Genomic DNA, 15,539 nt, shown 5'->3' on the forward strand with positions numbered 1-15,539 from the left:
CATTTTGGCTAAAAAAGGTTTTCAGACCTTTGGTGACCAAATGCAGTTATTTTGACTAAAAAAGGCTTTTAAGACACTTAGAGACCAAAATAGTCATTTTGACCGAAAACAAATGTTTCAGGCGATTGGTTACCAAATGCAATTATCTTGTCCAAAACCGGCTTTTTAAGACTCTAAAAGACGAAAATACAGTCATTTTGACTAGATTTATTTTTTACAGACCTTTGGAGACTAATCGCAGTTATTTTGGCTAAAAAAGGCTTTTAAGACACTTGGAGACCAAAATATAGTCATTTTGACCAAAAACATTTTTTCAGGCATTTTGTTACGAAATGCAATTATTTTGTTTATAAAAATGCGTTTTAAGACTCTAAAAGACAAAAAAAACAGCAATTTTAGCTAAAAAAGTATTTTCAGACCTTTTCTGACCAAATGCAGTTAATTTGACTAATGCAGGCTTTGGAGACCTAAATTTTGACCAAAAACATTTTTTCAGGCCATTGGTTACCAAATAAAGTTTATCTTGTCTAAAAGCGGTGTTTTAAGACTCTAAAAGTCAAAAATACAGTCATTTTGGCTAAAAAAGTTTTTCAGACCTTTGGTGACCAAATGCAGTTATTTTGACTAAAAAAGGCTTTTAAGACACTTAGAGACCAAAATAGAGTCATTTTGACAAAAAACATTTTTGCAGGCCATTGGTTACCTAATGCAGTTATCTTGTCTAAAACAGGCGTTTAAAGACTCTTAAAGACAAAAATACAGTAATTTTAGCTAAAAAAGTATTTTCAGACCTTTGCTGACCAAATGCAGTTATTTTGACTAAAAAAGGCGTTTTACACACTTGGAGACCAAAATAGTCATTTTTGACCCAAACAAATGTTTCAGGCGATTGGTTACCAAATGCAATTATCTTGTCCAAAACCGGCTTTTTAAGACTCTAAAAGACGAAAATACAGTCATTTTGACTAGATTTATTTTTTACAGACCTTTGGTGACTAATAGCAGTTATTTTTGGCTAAAAAAACCGGCTTTTTAAGACTCTAAAAGACGAAAATACAGTCATTTTGACTAGATTTTTTTTTAACAGACCTTTGGTGACTAATAGCAGTTATTTTGGCTAAAAAAGGCTTTTAAGACACTTGGAGACCAAAATATAGTCATTTTGACCAAAAACATTTTTTCAGGCATTTTGTTACGAAATGCAATTATTTTGTCTAAAAAAAGGCGTTTTAAGACTCTAAAAGACAAGAAATACAGCAATTTTAGCTAAAAAAGTATTTTCAGACCTTTTCTGACAAAATGCAGTTATTTTGACTAATGCAGGCTTTGGAGACCAAAATAAAGTCATTTGGTTTCCAAAAACATTTTTTCAGGCAATTGGTTACCAAATGTAGTTTATCTTGTCTAAAAGCGGTGTGTTAAGACTCTAAAAGTCAAAAATACAGTCATTTTGACCAAAAAAATGTTTTCAGATCACTGGTAACGAAATGCAACTATCTTGTCTAAAACCAGCTTTTTGAAACTCTAAAAGACAAAAATACAGTCATTTTGGCTAAAATTGTTTTTCAGACCTATGGTGACCAAACGTAGTTATTTTGACTAAAAAGGGCTTTTCAGACACCTGGAGACCTAAATAGAGTAATTTTGACCAAAAACATGTTTTCAGGCCATTGGTTACCGAATGCAATTATCTTGTCTAAAAGCGACGTTTTGAGACTCTAAAAGACAAAAGTACAGTCATTTTGAGTAAAAAAGTTTTTCAGACCTTTGGTGACCAAATGCAGTTATTTTGACTAAAAAAGGCTTTTAAGACACTTAGAGACCAAAATATAGTCATTTTGACCAAAAACATTTTTTCAGGCAATTGGTTACCAAATGTAGTTTATCTTGTCTAAAAGCGGTGTGTTAAGACTCTAAAAGTCAAAAATACAGTAATTTTAGCTAAAAAAGTATTTTCAGACCTTTGCTGACCAAATGCAGTTATTTTGACTAAAAAAGGCGTTTTACACACTTGGAGACCAAAATAGTCATTTTGACCGAAAACAAATGTTTCAGGCGATTGGTTACCAAATGCAATTATCTTGTCCAAAACCGGCTTTTTAAGACTCTAAAAGACGAAAATACAGTCATTTTGACTAGATTTATTTTTTACAGACCTTTGGTGACTAATCGCAGTTATTTTGGCTAAAAAAACGGCTATTTAAGACTCTAAAAGACGAAAATACAGTCATTTTGACTAGATTTTTTTTTTACAGACCTTTGGTGACTAATAGCAGTTATTTTGGCTAAAAAGGCTTTTAAGACACTTGGAGACCAAAATATAGTCATTTTGACCAAAAACATTTTTTCAGGCATTTTGTTATGAAATGCAATTATTTTGTCTAAAAAAAGGCGTTTTAAGACTCTAAAAGACAAAAAATACAGCAATTTTAGCTAAAAAAGTATTTTCAGACCTTTTCTGACAAAATGCAGTTATTTTGACTAATGCAGCCTTTGGAGACCTAAATAGAGTCATTTTGACCAAAAACATTTTTTCAGGCCATTGGTTACCAAATAAAGTTTATCTTGTCTAAAAGCGGTGTTTTAAGACTCTAAAAGTCAAAAATACAGTCATTTTGGCTAAAAAAAGGTTTTCAGACCGTTGGTGACCAAATGCATTTATTTTGACTAAAAAGGGCTTTTTAGACACTTGGAGACCAAAATAGAGTCATTTTGATCAAAAAATGTTTTCAGATCACTGGTAACGAAATGCAATTATCTTGTCTAAAACCGGCTTTTTAAGACTCTAAAAGACAAAAATACAGTCATTTGGCTAAAAAAAGTTTTTCAGACCTTTGGCGACCAAATGTAGTTATTTTGACTAAAAAAGGGCTCTTTAGACACTTGGAGACCAAAATAAAGTCATTTGGTTACCAAAAACATTTTTTCAGGCAATTGGTTACCAAATGTAGTTTATCTTGTCTAAAAGCGGTGTGTTAAGACTCTAAAAGTCAAAAATACAGTAATTTTAGCTAAAAAAGTATTTTCAGACCTTTGCTGACCAAATGCAGTTATTTTGACTAAAAAAGGCGTTTTACACACTTGGAGACCAAAATAGTCATTTTGACCGAAAACAAATGTTTCAGGCGATTGGTTACCAAATGCAATTATCTTGTCCAAAACCGGCTTTTTAAGACTCTAAAAGACGAAAATACAGTCATTTTGACTAGATTTATTTTTTACAGACCTTTGGTGACTAATCGCAGTTATTTTGGCTAAAAAAGGCTTTTAAGACACTTGGAGACCAAAATATAGTCATTTTGACCAAAAACATTTTTTCAGGCATTTTGTTACGAAATGCAATTATTTTGTTTATAAAAATGCGTTTTAAGACTCTAAAAGACAAAAAATACAGCAATTTTAGCTAAAAAAGTATTTTCAGACCTTTTCTGACCAAATGCAGTTAATTTGACTAATGCAGGCTTTGGAGACCTAAATTTTGACCAAAAACATTTTTTCAGGCCATTGGTTACCAAATAAAGTTTATCTTGTCTAAAAGCGGTGTTTTAAGACTCTAAAAGTCAAAAATACAGTCATTTTGGCTAAAAAAGGTTTTCAGACCGTTGGTGACCAAATGCATTTATTTTGACTAAAAAGGGCTTTTTAGACACTTGGAGACCAAAATAGAGTCATTTTGATCAAAAAAATGTTTTCAGATCACTGGTAACGAAATGCAATTATCTTGTCTAAAACCGGCTTTTTAAGACTCTAAAAGACAAAAATACAGTCATTTTGGCTAAAAAAGTTTTTCAGACCCTTGGCGACCAAATGTAGTTATTTTGACTAAAAAAGGCTTTTTAGACACTTGGAGTTCAAAATAGGGTCATTTTGACCCAAACAAATGTTTCAGGCGATTGGTTACCAAATGCAATTATCTTGTCCAAAACCGACTTTTTAAGACTCTAATAGACGAAAATACAATCATTTTGACTACATTTTTTTTAACCTTTGATGACCAAATACAGTTATTTTGACTAAAAAGGGCTTTTTAGACACTTAGAGACCAACATAGAGTCATTTTGACCAAAAAAATGTTTTCAGATCACTGGTAACGAAATGCAACTATCTTGTCTAAAACCAGCTTTTTGAAACTCTAAAAGACAAAAATACAGTCATTTTGGCTAAAATTTTTTTTCAGACCTATGGTGACCAAACGTAGTTATTTTGACTAAAAAGGGCTTTTCAGACACCTGGAGACCTAAATAGAGTAATTTTGACCAAAAACATGTTTTCAGGCCATTGGTTACCGAATGCAATTATCTTGTCTAAAAGCGACGTTTTGAGACTCTAAAAGACAAAAGTACAGTCATTTTGAGTAAAAAAGTTTTTCAGACCTTTGGTGACCAAATGCAGTTATTTTGACTAAAAAAGGCTTTTAAGACACTTAGAGACCAAAATATAGTCATTTTGACCAAAAACATTTTTTTCAGGCAATTGGTTACCAAATGTAGTTTATCTTGTCTAAAAGCGGTGTGTTAAGACTCTAAAAGTCAAAAATACAGTCATTTTGGCTAAAAAAGTTTTTCAGACCTTTGGTGACCAAATGCAGTTATTTTGACTAAAAAAGGCGTTTTACACACTTGGAGACCAAAATAGTAATTTTGACCCAAACAAATGTTTCAGGCGATTGGTTACCAAATGCAATTATCTTGTCCAAAACCGGCTTTTTAAGACTCTAAAAGACGAAAATACAGTCATTTTGACTAGATTTATTTTTTACAGACCTTTGGTGACTAATAGCAGTTATTTTTGGCTAAAAAAACGGCTATTTAAGACTCTAAAAGACGAAAATACAGTCATTTTGACTAGATTTTTTTTTTACAGACCTTTGGTGACTAATAGCAGTTATTTTGGCTAAAAAGGCTTTTAAGACACTTGGAGACCAAAATATAGTCATTTTGACCAAAAACATTTTTTCAGGCATTTTGTTATGAAATGCAATTATTTTGTCTAAAAAAAGGCGTTTTAAGACTCTAAAAGACAAAAAATACAGCAATTTTAGCTAAAAAAGTATTTTCAGACCTTTTCTGACAAAATGCAGTTATTTTGACTAATGCAGCCTTTGGAGACCTAAATAGAGTCATTTTGACCAAAAACATTTTTTCAGGCCATTGGTTACCAAATAAAGTTTATCTTGTCTAAAAGCGGTGTTTTAAGACTCTAAAAGTCAAAAATACAGTCATTTTGGCTAAAAAAAGGTTTTCAGACCGTTGGTGACCAAATGCATTTAGTTTTACTAAAAAGGGCTTTTTAGACACTTGGAGACCAAAATAGAGTCATTTTGACCAAAAACATTTTTTCAGGCCATTGGTTACCTAATGCAGTTATCTTGTCTAAAACAGGCGTTTAAAGACTCTTAAAGACAAAAATACAGTAATTTTAGCTAAAAAAGTATTTTCAGACCTTTGCTGACCAAATGCAGTTATTTTGACTAAAAAAGGCGTTTTACACACTTGGAGACCAAAATAGTCATTTTGACCCAAACAAATGTTTCAGGCGATTGGTTACCAAATGCAATTATCTTGTCCAAAACCGGCTTTTTAAGACTCTAAAAGACGAAAATACAGTCATTTTGACTAGATTTATTTTTTACAGACCTTTGGTGACTAATCGCAGTTATTTTGGCTAAAAAAGGCTTTTAAGACACTTGGAGACCAAAATATAGTCATTTTGACCAAAAACATTTTTTCAGGCATTTTGTTACGAAATGCAATTATTTTGTTTATAAAAAGGCGTTTTAAGACTCTAAAAGACAAAAAATACAGCAATTTTAGCTAAAAAAGTATTTTCAGACCTTTTCTGACCAAATGCAGTTAATTTGACTAATGCAGGCTTTGGAGACCTAAATTTTGACCAAAAACATTTTTTCAGGCCATTGGTTACCAAATAAAGTTTATCTTGTCTAAATGCGGTGTTTTAAGACTCTAAAAGTCAAAAATACAGTCATTTTGGCTAAAAAAGGTTTTCAGACCGTTGGTGACCAAATGCATTTATTTTGACTAAAAAGGGCTTTTCAGACACTTGGAGACCAAAATAGAGTCATTTTGATCAAAAAAATGTTTTCAGGTCACTGGTAACGAAATGCAATTATCTTGTCTAAAACCGGCTTTTTAAGACTCTAAAAGACAAAAATACAGTCATTTTGGCTAAAAAAGTTTTTCAGACCCTTGGCGATCAAATGTAGTTATTTTGACTAAAAAAGGCTTTTTAGACACTTGGAGACCAAAATAGGGTCATTTTGACCCAAACAAATGTTTCAGGCGATTGGTTACCAAATGCAATTATCTTGTCCAAAACCGACTTTTTAAGACTCTAATAGACGAAATCATTTTGACTACATTTTTTTTAACCTTTGATGACCAAATACAGTTATTTTGACTAAAAAGGGCTTTTTAGACACTTAGAGACCAACATAGAGTCATTTTGACCAAAAAAATGTTTTCAGATCACTGGTAACGAAATGCAACTATCTTGTCTAAAACCAGCTTTTTAAAACTCTAAAAGACAAAAATACAGTCATTTTGGCTAAAATTGTTTTTCAGACCTATGGTGACCAAACGTAGTTATTTTGACTAAAAAGGGCTTTTCAGACACCTGGAGTAATTTTGACCAAAAACATGTTTTCAGGCCATTGGTTACCGAATGCAATTATCTTGTATAAAAGCGACGTTTTGAGCCTCTTAAAGACAAAAGTACAGTCATTTTGAGTAAAAAAGTTTTTCAGACCTTTGGTGACCAAATGCAGTTATTTTGACTAAAAAGGCTTTTTCAGGCAATTGGTTACCAAATGTAGTTTATCTTGTCTAAAAGCGGTGTGATAAGACTCTAAAAGTCAAAAATACAGTCATTTTGGCTAAAAAAGTTTTTCAGACCTTTGGTGACCAAATGCAGTTATTTTGACTAAAAAGGCTTTTAAGACACTTAGAGACCAAACTAGGGTCATTTTGACCAAAAACATTTTTTCAGGCCATTGGTTACCTAATGCAGTTATCTTGTCTAAAACAGGCGTTTCAAGACTCTTAAAGACAAAAATACAGTAATTTTAGCTAAAAAAGTATTTTCAGACCTTTGCTGACCAAATGCAGTTATTTTGACTAAAAAAGGCGTTTTACACACTTGGAGACCAAAATAGTCATTTTGACCCAAACAAATGTTTCAGGCGATTGGTTACCAAATGCAATTATCTTGTCCAAAACCGGCTTTTTAAAAGACGAAAATACAGTCATTTTGACTAGATTTATTTTTTACAGACATTTGGTGACTAATAGCAGTTATTTTTGGCTAAAAAAACCGGCTTTTTAAGACTCTAAAAGACGAAAATACAGTCATTTTGACTAGATTTTTTTTAACAGACCTTTGGTGACTAATAGCAGTTATTTTGGCTAAAAAAGGCTTTTAAGACACTTGGAGACCAAAATATAGTCATTTTGACCAAAAACATTTTTTCAGGCATTTGGTTACGAAATGCAATTATTTTGCCTAAAAAAAGGTGTTTTAAGAAAGCAATTTTAGCTAAAAAAGTATTTTCAGACCTTTTCTGACAAAATGCAGTTATTTTGACTAATGCAGGCTTTGGAGACCTAAATAGAGTCATTTTGACAAAAACATTTTTTCAGGCCATTGGTTACCAAATAAAGTTTATCTTGTCTAAAAGCGGTGTTTTAAGACTCTAAAAGTCAAAAATACAGTCATTTTGGCTAAAAAAGGTTTTCAGACCTTTGGTGACCAAATGCAGTTATTTTGACTAAAAAAGGCTTTTAAGACACTTAGAGACCAAAATAGAGTCATTTTGACAAAAAACATTTTTGCAGGCCATTGGTTACCAAATGCAATTATCTTGTCCAAAACCGGCTTTTTAAGACTCTAAAAGACGAAAATACAGTCATTTTGACTAGATTTTTTTTTAACAGACCTTTGGTGACTAATAGCAGTTATTTTGGCTAAAAAAGGCTTTTAAGACACTTGGAGACCAAAATATAGTCATTTTGACCAAAAACATTTTTTCAGGCATTTTGTTACGAAATGCAATTATTTTGTCTAAAAAAAGGCGTTTTAAGACTCTAAAAGACAAGAAATACAGCAATTTTAGCTAAAAAAGTATTTTCAGACCTTTTCTGACAAAATGCAGTTATTTTGACTAATGCAGGCTTTGGAGACCAAAATAAAGTCATTTGGTTTCCAAAAACATTTTTTCAGGCAATTGGTTACCAAATGTAGTTTATCTTGTCTAAAAGCGGTGTGTTAAGACTCTAAAAGTCAAAAATACAGTCATTTTGACCAAAAAAATGTTTTCAGATCACTGGTAACGAAATGCAACTATCTTGTCTAAAACCAGCTTTTTGAAACTCTAAAAGACAAAAATACAGTCATTTTGGCTAAAATTGTTTTTCAGACCTATGGTGACCAAACGTAGTTATTTTGACTAAAAAGGGCTTTTCAGACACCTGGAGACCTAAATAGAGTAATTTTGACCAAAAACATGTTTTCAGGCCATTGGTTACCGAATGCAATTATCTTGTCTAAAAGCGACGTTTTGAGACTCTAAAAGACAAAAGTACAGTCATTTTGAGTAAAAAAGTTTTTCAGACCTTTGGTGACCAAATGCAGTTATTTTGACTAAAAAAGGCTTTTAAGACACTTAGAGACCAAAATATAGTCATTTTGACCAAAAACATTTTTTCAGGCAATTGGTTACCAAATGTAGTTTATCTTGTCTAAAAGCGGTGTGTTAAGACTCTAAAAGTCAAAAATACAGTAATTTTAGCTAAAAAAGTATTTTCAGACCTTTGTTGACCAAATGCAGTTATTTTGACTAAAAAAGGCGTTTTACACACTTGGAGACCAAAATAGTCATTTTGACCGAAAACAAATGTTTCAGGCGATTGGTTACCAAATGCAATTATCTTGTCCAAAACCGGCTTTTTAAGACTCTAAAAGACGAAAATACAGTCATTTTGACTAGATTTATTTTTTACAGACCTTTGGTGACTAATCGCAGTTATTTTGGCTAAAAAAACGGCTATTTAAGACTCTAAAAGACGAAAATACAGTCATTTTGACTAGATTTTTTTTTTACAGACCTTTGGTGACTAATAGCAGTTATTTTGGCTAAAAAGGCTTTTAAGACACTTGGAGACCAAAATATAGTCATTTTGACCAAAAACATTTTTTCAGGCATTTTGTTATGAAATCAAATTATTTTGTCTAAAAAAAGGCGTTTTAAGACTCTAAAAGACAAAAAATACAGCAATTTTAGCTAAAAAAGTATTTTCAGACCTTTTCTGACAAAATGCAGTTATTTTGACTAATGCAGCCTTTGGAGACCTAAATAGAGTCATTTTGACCAAAAACATTTTTTCAGGCCATTGGTTACCAAATAAAGTTTATCTTGTCTAAAAGCGGTGTTTTAAGACTCTAAAAGTCAAAAATACAGTCATTTTGGCTAAAAAAAGGTTTTCAGACCGTTGGTGACCAAATGCATTTATTTTGACTAAAAAGGGCTTTTTAGACACTTGGAGACCAAAATAGAGTCATTTTGATCAAAAAATGTTTTCAGATCACTGGTAACGAAATGCAATTATCTTGTCTAAAACCGGCTTTTTAAGACTCTAAAAGACAAAAATACAGTCATTTGGCTAAAAAAGTTTTTCAGACCTTTGGCGACCAAATGTAGTTATTTTGACTAAAAAAGGGCTCTTTAGACACTTGGAGACCAAAATAAAGTCATTTGGTTACCAAAAACATTTTTTCAGGCAATTGGTTACCAAATGTAGTTTATCTTGTCTAAAAGCGGTGTGTTAAGACTCTAAAAGTCAAAAATACAGTCATTTTGGCTAAAAAAGTTTTTCAGACCTTTGGTGACCAAATGCAGTTATTTTGACTAAAAAAGGCGTTTTACACACTTGGAGACCAAAATAGTCATTTTGACCCAAACAAATGTTTCAGGCGATTGGTTACCAAATGCAATTATCTTGTCCAAAACCGACTTTTTAAGACTCTAATAGACGAAATCATTTTGACTACATTTTTTTTAACCTTTGATGACCAAATACAGTTATTTTGACTAAAAAGGGCTTTTTAGACACTTAGAGACCAACATAGAGTCATTTTGACCAAAAAAATGTTTTCAGATCACTGGTAACGAAATGCAACTATCTTGTCTAAAACCAGCTTTTTAAAACTCTAAAAGACAAAAATACAGTCATTTTGGCTAAAATTGTTTTTCAGACCTATGGTGACCAAACGTAGTTATTTTGACTAAAAAGGGCTTTTCAGACACCTGGAGTAATTTTGACCAAAAACATGTTTTCAGGCCATTGGTTACCGAATGCAATTATCTTGTATAAAAGCGACGTTTTGAGCCTCTTAAAGACAAAAGTACAGTCATTTTGAGTAAAAAAGTTTTTCAGACCTTTGGTGACCAAATGCAGTTATTTTGACTAAAAAGGCTTTTTCAGGCAATTGGTTACCAAATGTAGTTAATCTTGTCTAAAAGCGGTGTGATAAGACTCTAAAAGTCAAAAATACAGTCATTTTGGCTAAAAAAGTTTTTCAGACCTTTGGTGACCAAATGCAGTTATTTTGACTAAAAAGGCTTTTAAGACACTTAGAGACCAAACTAGGGTCATTTTGACCAAAAACATTTTTTCAGGCCATTGGTTACCTAATGCAGTTATCTTGTCTAAAACAGGCGTTTAAAGACTCTTAAAGACAAAAATACAGTAATTTTAGCTAAAAAAGTATTTTCAGACCTTTGCTGACCAAATGCAGTTATTTTGACTAAAAAAGGCGTTTTACACACTTGGAGACCAAAATAGTCATTTTGACCCAAACAAATGTTTCAGGCGATTGGTTACCAAATGCAATTATCTTGTCCAAAACCGGCTTTTTAAAAGACGAAAATACAGTCATTTTGACTAGATTTATTTTTTACAGACATTTGGTGACTAATAGCAGTTATTTTTGGCTAAAAAAACCGGCTTTTTAAGACTCTAAAAGACGAAAATACAGTCATTTTGACTAGATTTTTTTTAACAGACCTTTGGTGACTAATAGCAGTTATTTTGGCTAAAAAAGGCTTTTAAGACACTTGGAGACCAAAATATAGTCATTTTGACCAAAAACATTTTTTCAGGCATTTGGTTACGAAATGCAATTATTTTGCCTAAAAAAAGGTGTTTTAAGAAAGCAATTTTAGCTAAAAAAGTATTTTCAGACCTTTTCTGACAAAATGCAGTTATTTTGACTAATGCAGGCTTTGGAGACCTAAATAGAGTCATTTTGACAAAAACATTTTTTCAGGCCATTGGTTACCAAATAAAGTTTATCTTGTCTAAAAGCGGTGTTTTAAGACTCTAAAAGTCAAAAATACAGTCATTTTGGCTAAAAAAGTTTTTCAGACCTTTGGTGACCAAATGCAGTTATTTTGACTAAAAAAGGCTTTTAAGACACTTAGAGACCAAAATAGTCATTTTGACCGAAAACAAATGTTTCAGGCGATTGGTTACCAAATGCAATTATCTTGTCCAAAACCGGCTTTTTAAGACTCTAAAAGACGAAAATACAGTCATTTTGACTAGATTTATTTTTTACAGACCTTTGGAGACTAATCGCAGTTATTTTGGCTAAAAAAGGCTTTTAAGACACTTGGAGACCAAAATATAGTCATTTTGACCAAAAACATTTTTTCAGGCATTTTGTTACGAAATGCAATTATTTTGCCTAAAAAAAGGTGTTTTAAGAAAGCAATTTTAGCTAAAAAAGTATTTTCAGACCTTTTCTGACAAAATGCAGTTATTTTGACTAATGCAGGCTTTGGAGACCTAAATAGAGTCATTTTGACAAAAACATTTTTTCAGGCCATTGGTTACCAAATAAAGTTTATCTTGTCTAAAAGCGGTGTTTTAAGACTCTAAAAGTCAAAAATACAGTCATTTTGGCTAAAAAAGGTTTTCAGACCTTTGGTGACCAAATGCAGTTATTTTGACTAAAAAAGGCTTTTAAGACACTTAGAGACCAAAATAGTCATTTTGACCGAAAACAAATGTTTCAGGCGATTGGTTACCAAATGCAATTATCTTGTCCAAAACCGGCTTTTTAAGACTCTAAAAGACGAAAATACAGTCATTTTGACTAGATTTATTTTTTACAGACCTTTGGAGACTAATCGCAGTTATTTTGGCTAAAAAAGGCTTTTAAGACACTTGGAGACCAAAATATAGTCATTTTGACCAAAAACATTTTTTCAGGCATTTTGTTACGAAATGCAATTATTTTGTTTATAAAAATGCGTTTTAAGACTCTAAAAGACAAAAAAAACAGCAATTTTAGCTAAAAAAGTATTTTCAGACCTTTTCTGACCAAATGCAGTTAATTTGACTAATGCAGGCTTTGGAGACCTAAATTTTGACCAAAAACATTTTTTCAGGCCATTGGTTACCAAATAAAGTTTATCTTGTCTAAAAGCGGTGTTTTAAGACTCTAAAAGTCAAAAATACAGTCATTTTGGCTAAAAAAGTTTTTCAGACCTTTGGTGACCAAATGCAGTTATTTTGACTAAAAAAGGCTTTTAAGACACTTAGAGACCAAAATAGAGTCATTTTGACAAAAAACATTTTTGCAGGCCATTGGTTACCTAATGCAGTTATCTTGTCTAAAACAGGCGTTTAAAGACTCTTAAAGACAAAAATACAGTAATTTTAGCTAAAAAAGTATTTTCAGACCTTTGCTGACCAAATGCAGTTATTTTGACTAAAAAAGGCGTTTTACACACTTGGAGACCAAAATAGTCATTTTTGACCCAAACAAATGTTTCAGGCGATTGGTTACCAAATGCAATTATCTTGTCCAAAACCGGCTTTTTAAGACTCTAAAAGACGAAAATACAGTCATTTTGACTAGATTTATTTTTTACAGACCTTTGGTGACTAATAGCAGTTATTTTTGGCTAAAAAAACCGGCTTTTTAAGACTCTAAAAGACGAAAATACAGTCATTTTGACTAGATTTTTTTTTAACAGACCTTTGGTGACTAATAGCAGTTATTTTGACTAAAAAAGGCGTTTTACACACTTGGAGACCAAAATAGTCATTTTGACCCAAACAAATGTTTCAGGCGATTGGTTACCAAATGCAATTATCTTGTCCAAAACCGACTTTTTAAGACTCTAATAGACGAAATCATTTTGACTACATTTTTTTTAACCTTTGATGACCAAATACAGTTATTTTGACTAAAAAGGGCTTTTTAGACACTTAGAGACCAACATAGAGTCATTTTGACCAAAAAAATGTTTTCAGATCACTGGTAACGAAATGCAACTATCTTGTCTAAAACCAGCTTTTTAAAACTCTAAAAGACAAAAATACAGTCATTTTGGCTAAAATTGTTTTTCAGACCTATGGTGACCAAACGTAGTTATTTTGACTAAAAAGGGCTTTTCAGACACCTGGAGTAATTTTGACCAAAAACATGTTTTCAGGCCATTGGTTACCGAATGCAATTATCTTGTATAAAAGCGACGTTTTGAGCCTCTTAAAGACAAAAGTACAGTCATTTTGAGTAAAAAAGTTTTTCAGACCTTTGGTGACCAAATGCAGTTATTTTGACTAAAAAGGCTTTTTCAGGCAATTGGTTACCAAATGTAGTTTATCTTGTCTAAAAGCGGTGTGATAAGACTCTAAAAGTCAAAAATACAGTCATTTTGGCTAAAAAAGTTTTTCAGACCTTTGGTGACCAAATGCAGTTATTTTGACTAAAAAGGCTTTTAAGACACTTAGAGACCAAACTAGGGTCATTTTGACCAAAAACATTTTTTCAGGCCATTGGTTACCTAATGCAGTTATCTTGTCTAAAACAGGCGTTTAAAGACTCTTAAAGACAAAAATACAGTAATTTTAGCTAAAAAAGTATTTTCAGACCTTTGCTGACCAAATGCAGTTATTTTGACTAAAAAAGGCGTTTTACACACTTGGAGACCAAAATAGTCATTTTGACCCAAACAAATGTTTCAGGCGATTGGTTACCAAATGCAATTATCTTGTCCAAAACCGGCTTTTTAAAAGACGAAAATACAGTCATTTTGACTAGATTTATTTTTTACAGACATTTGGTGACTAATAGCAGTTATTTTTGGCTAAAAAAACCGGCTTTTTAAGACTCTAAAAGACGAAAATACAGTCATTTTGACTAGATTTTTTTTAACAGACCTTTGGTGACTAATAGCAGTTATTTTGGCTAAAAAAGGCTTTTAAGACACTTGGAGACCAAAATATAGTCATTTTGACCAAAAACATTTTTTCAGGCATTTGGTTACGAAATGCAATTATTTTGCCTAAAAAAAGGTGTTTTAAGAAAGCAATTTTAGCTAAAAAAGTATTTTCAGACCTTTTCTGACAAAATGCAGTTATTTTGACTAATGCAGGCTTTGGAGACCTAAATAGAGTCATTTTGACAAAAACATTTTTTCAGGCCATTGGTTACCAAATAAAGTTTATCTTGTCTAAAAGCGGTGTTTTAAGACTCTAAAAGTCAAAAATACAGTCATTTTGGCTAAAAAAGTTTTTCAGACCTTTGGTGACCAAATGCAGTTATTTTGACTAAAAAAGGCTTTTAAGACACTTAGAGACCAAAATAGTCATTTTGACCGAAAACAAATGTTTCAGGCGATTGGTTACCAAATGCAATTATCTTGTCCAAAACCGGCTTTTTAAGACTCTAAAAGACGAAAATACAGTCATTTTGACTAGATTTATTTTTTACAGACCTTTGGAGACTAATCGCAGTTATTTTGGCTAAAAAAGGCTTTTAAGACACTTGGAGACCAAAATATAGTCATTTTGACCAAAAACATTTTTTCAGGCATTTTGTTACGAAATGCAATTATTTTGCCTAAAAAAAGGTGTTTTAAGAAAGCAATTTTAGCTAAAAAAGTATTTTCAGACCTTTTCTGACAAAATGCAGTTATTTTGACTAATGCAGGCTTTGGAGACCTAAATAGAGTCATTTTGACAAAAACATTTTTTCAGGCCATTGGTTACCAAATAAAGTTTATCTTGTCTAAAAGCGGTGTTTTAAGACTCTAAAAGTCAAAAATACAGTCATTTTGGCTAAAAAAGGTTTTCAGACCTTTGGTGACCAAATGCAGTTATTTTGACTAAAAAAGGCTTTTAAGACACTTAGAGACCAAAATAGTCATTTTGACCGAAAACAAATGTTTCAGGCGATTGGTTACCAAATGCAATTATCTTGTCCAAAACCGGCTTTTTAAGACTCTAAAAGACGAAAATACAGTCATTTTGACTAGATTTATTTTTTACAGACCTTTGGAGACTAATCGCAGTTATTTTGGCTAAAAAAGGCTTTTAAGACACTTGGAGACCAAAATATAGTCATTTTGACCAAAAACATTTTTTCAGGCATTTTGTTACGAAATGCAATTATTTTGTTTATAAAAATGCGTTTTAAGACTCTAAAAGACAAAAAAAACAGCAATTTTAGCT

This window comes from Pelophylax lessonae (assembly GCF_965119305.1).
Source record: "Pelophylax lessonae genome assembly, chromosome: 3".
Taxonomy (NCBI): domain Eukaryota; kingdom Metazoa; phylum Chordata; class Amphibia; order Anura; family Ranidae; genus Pelophylax; species Pelophylax lessonae.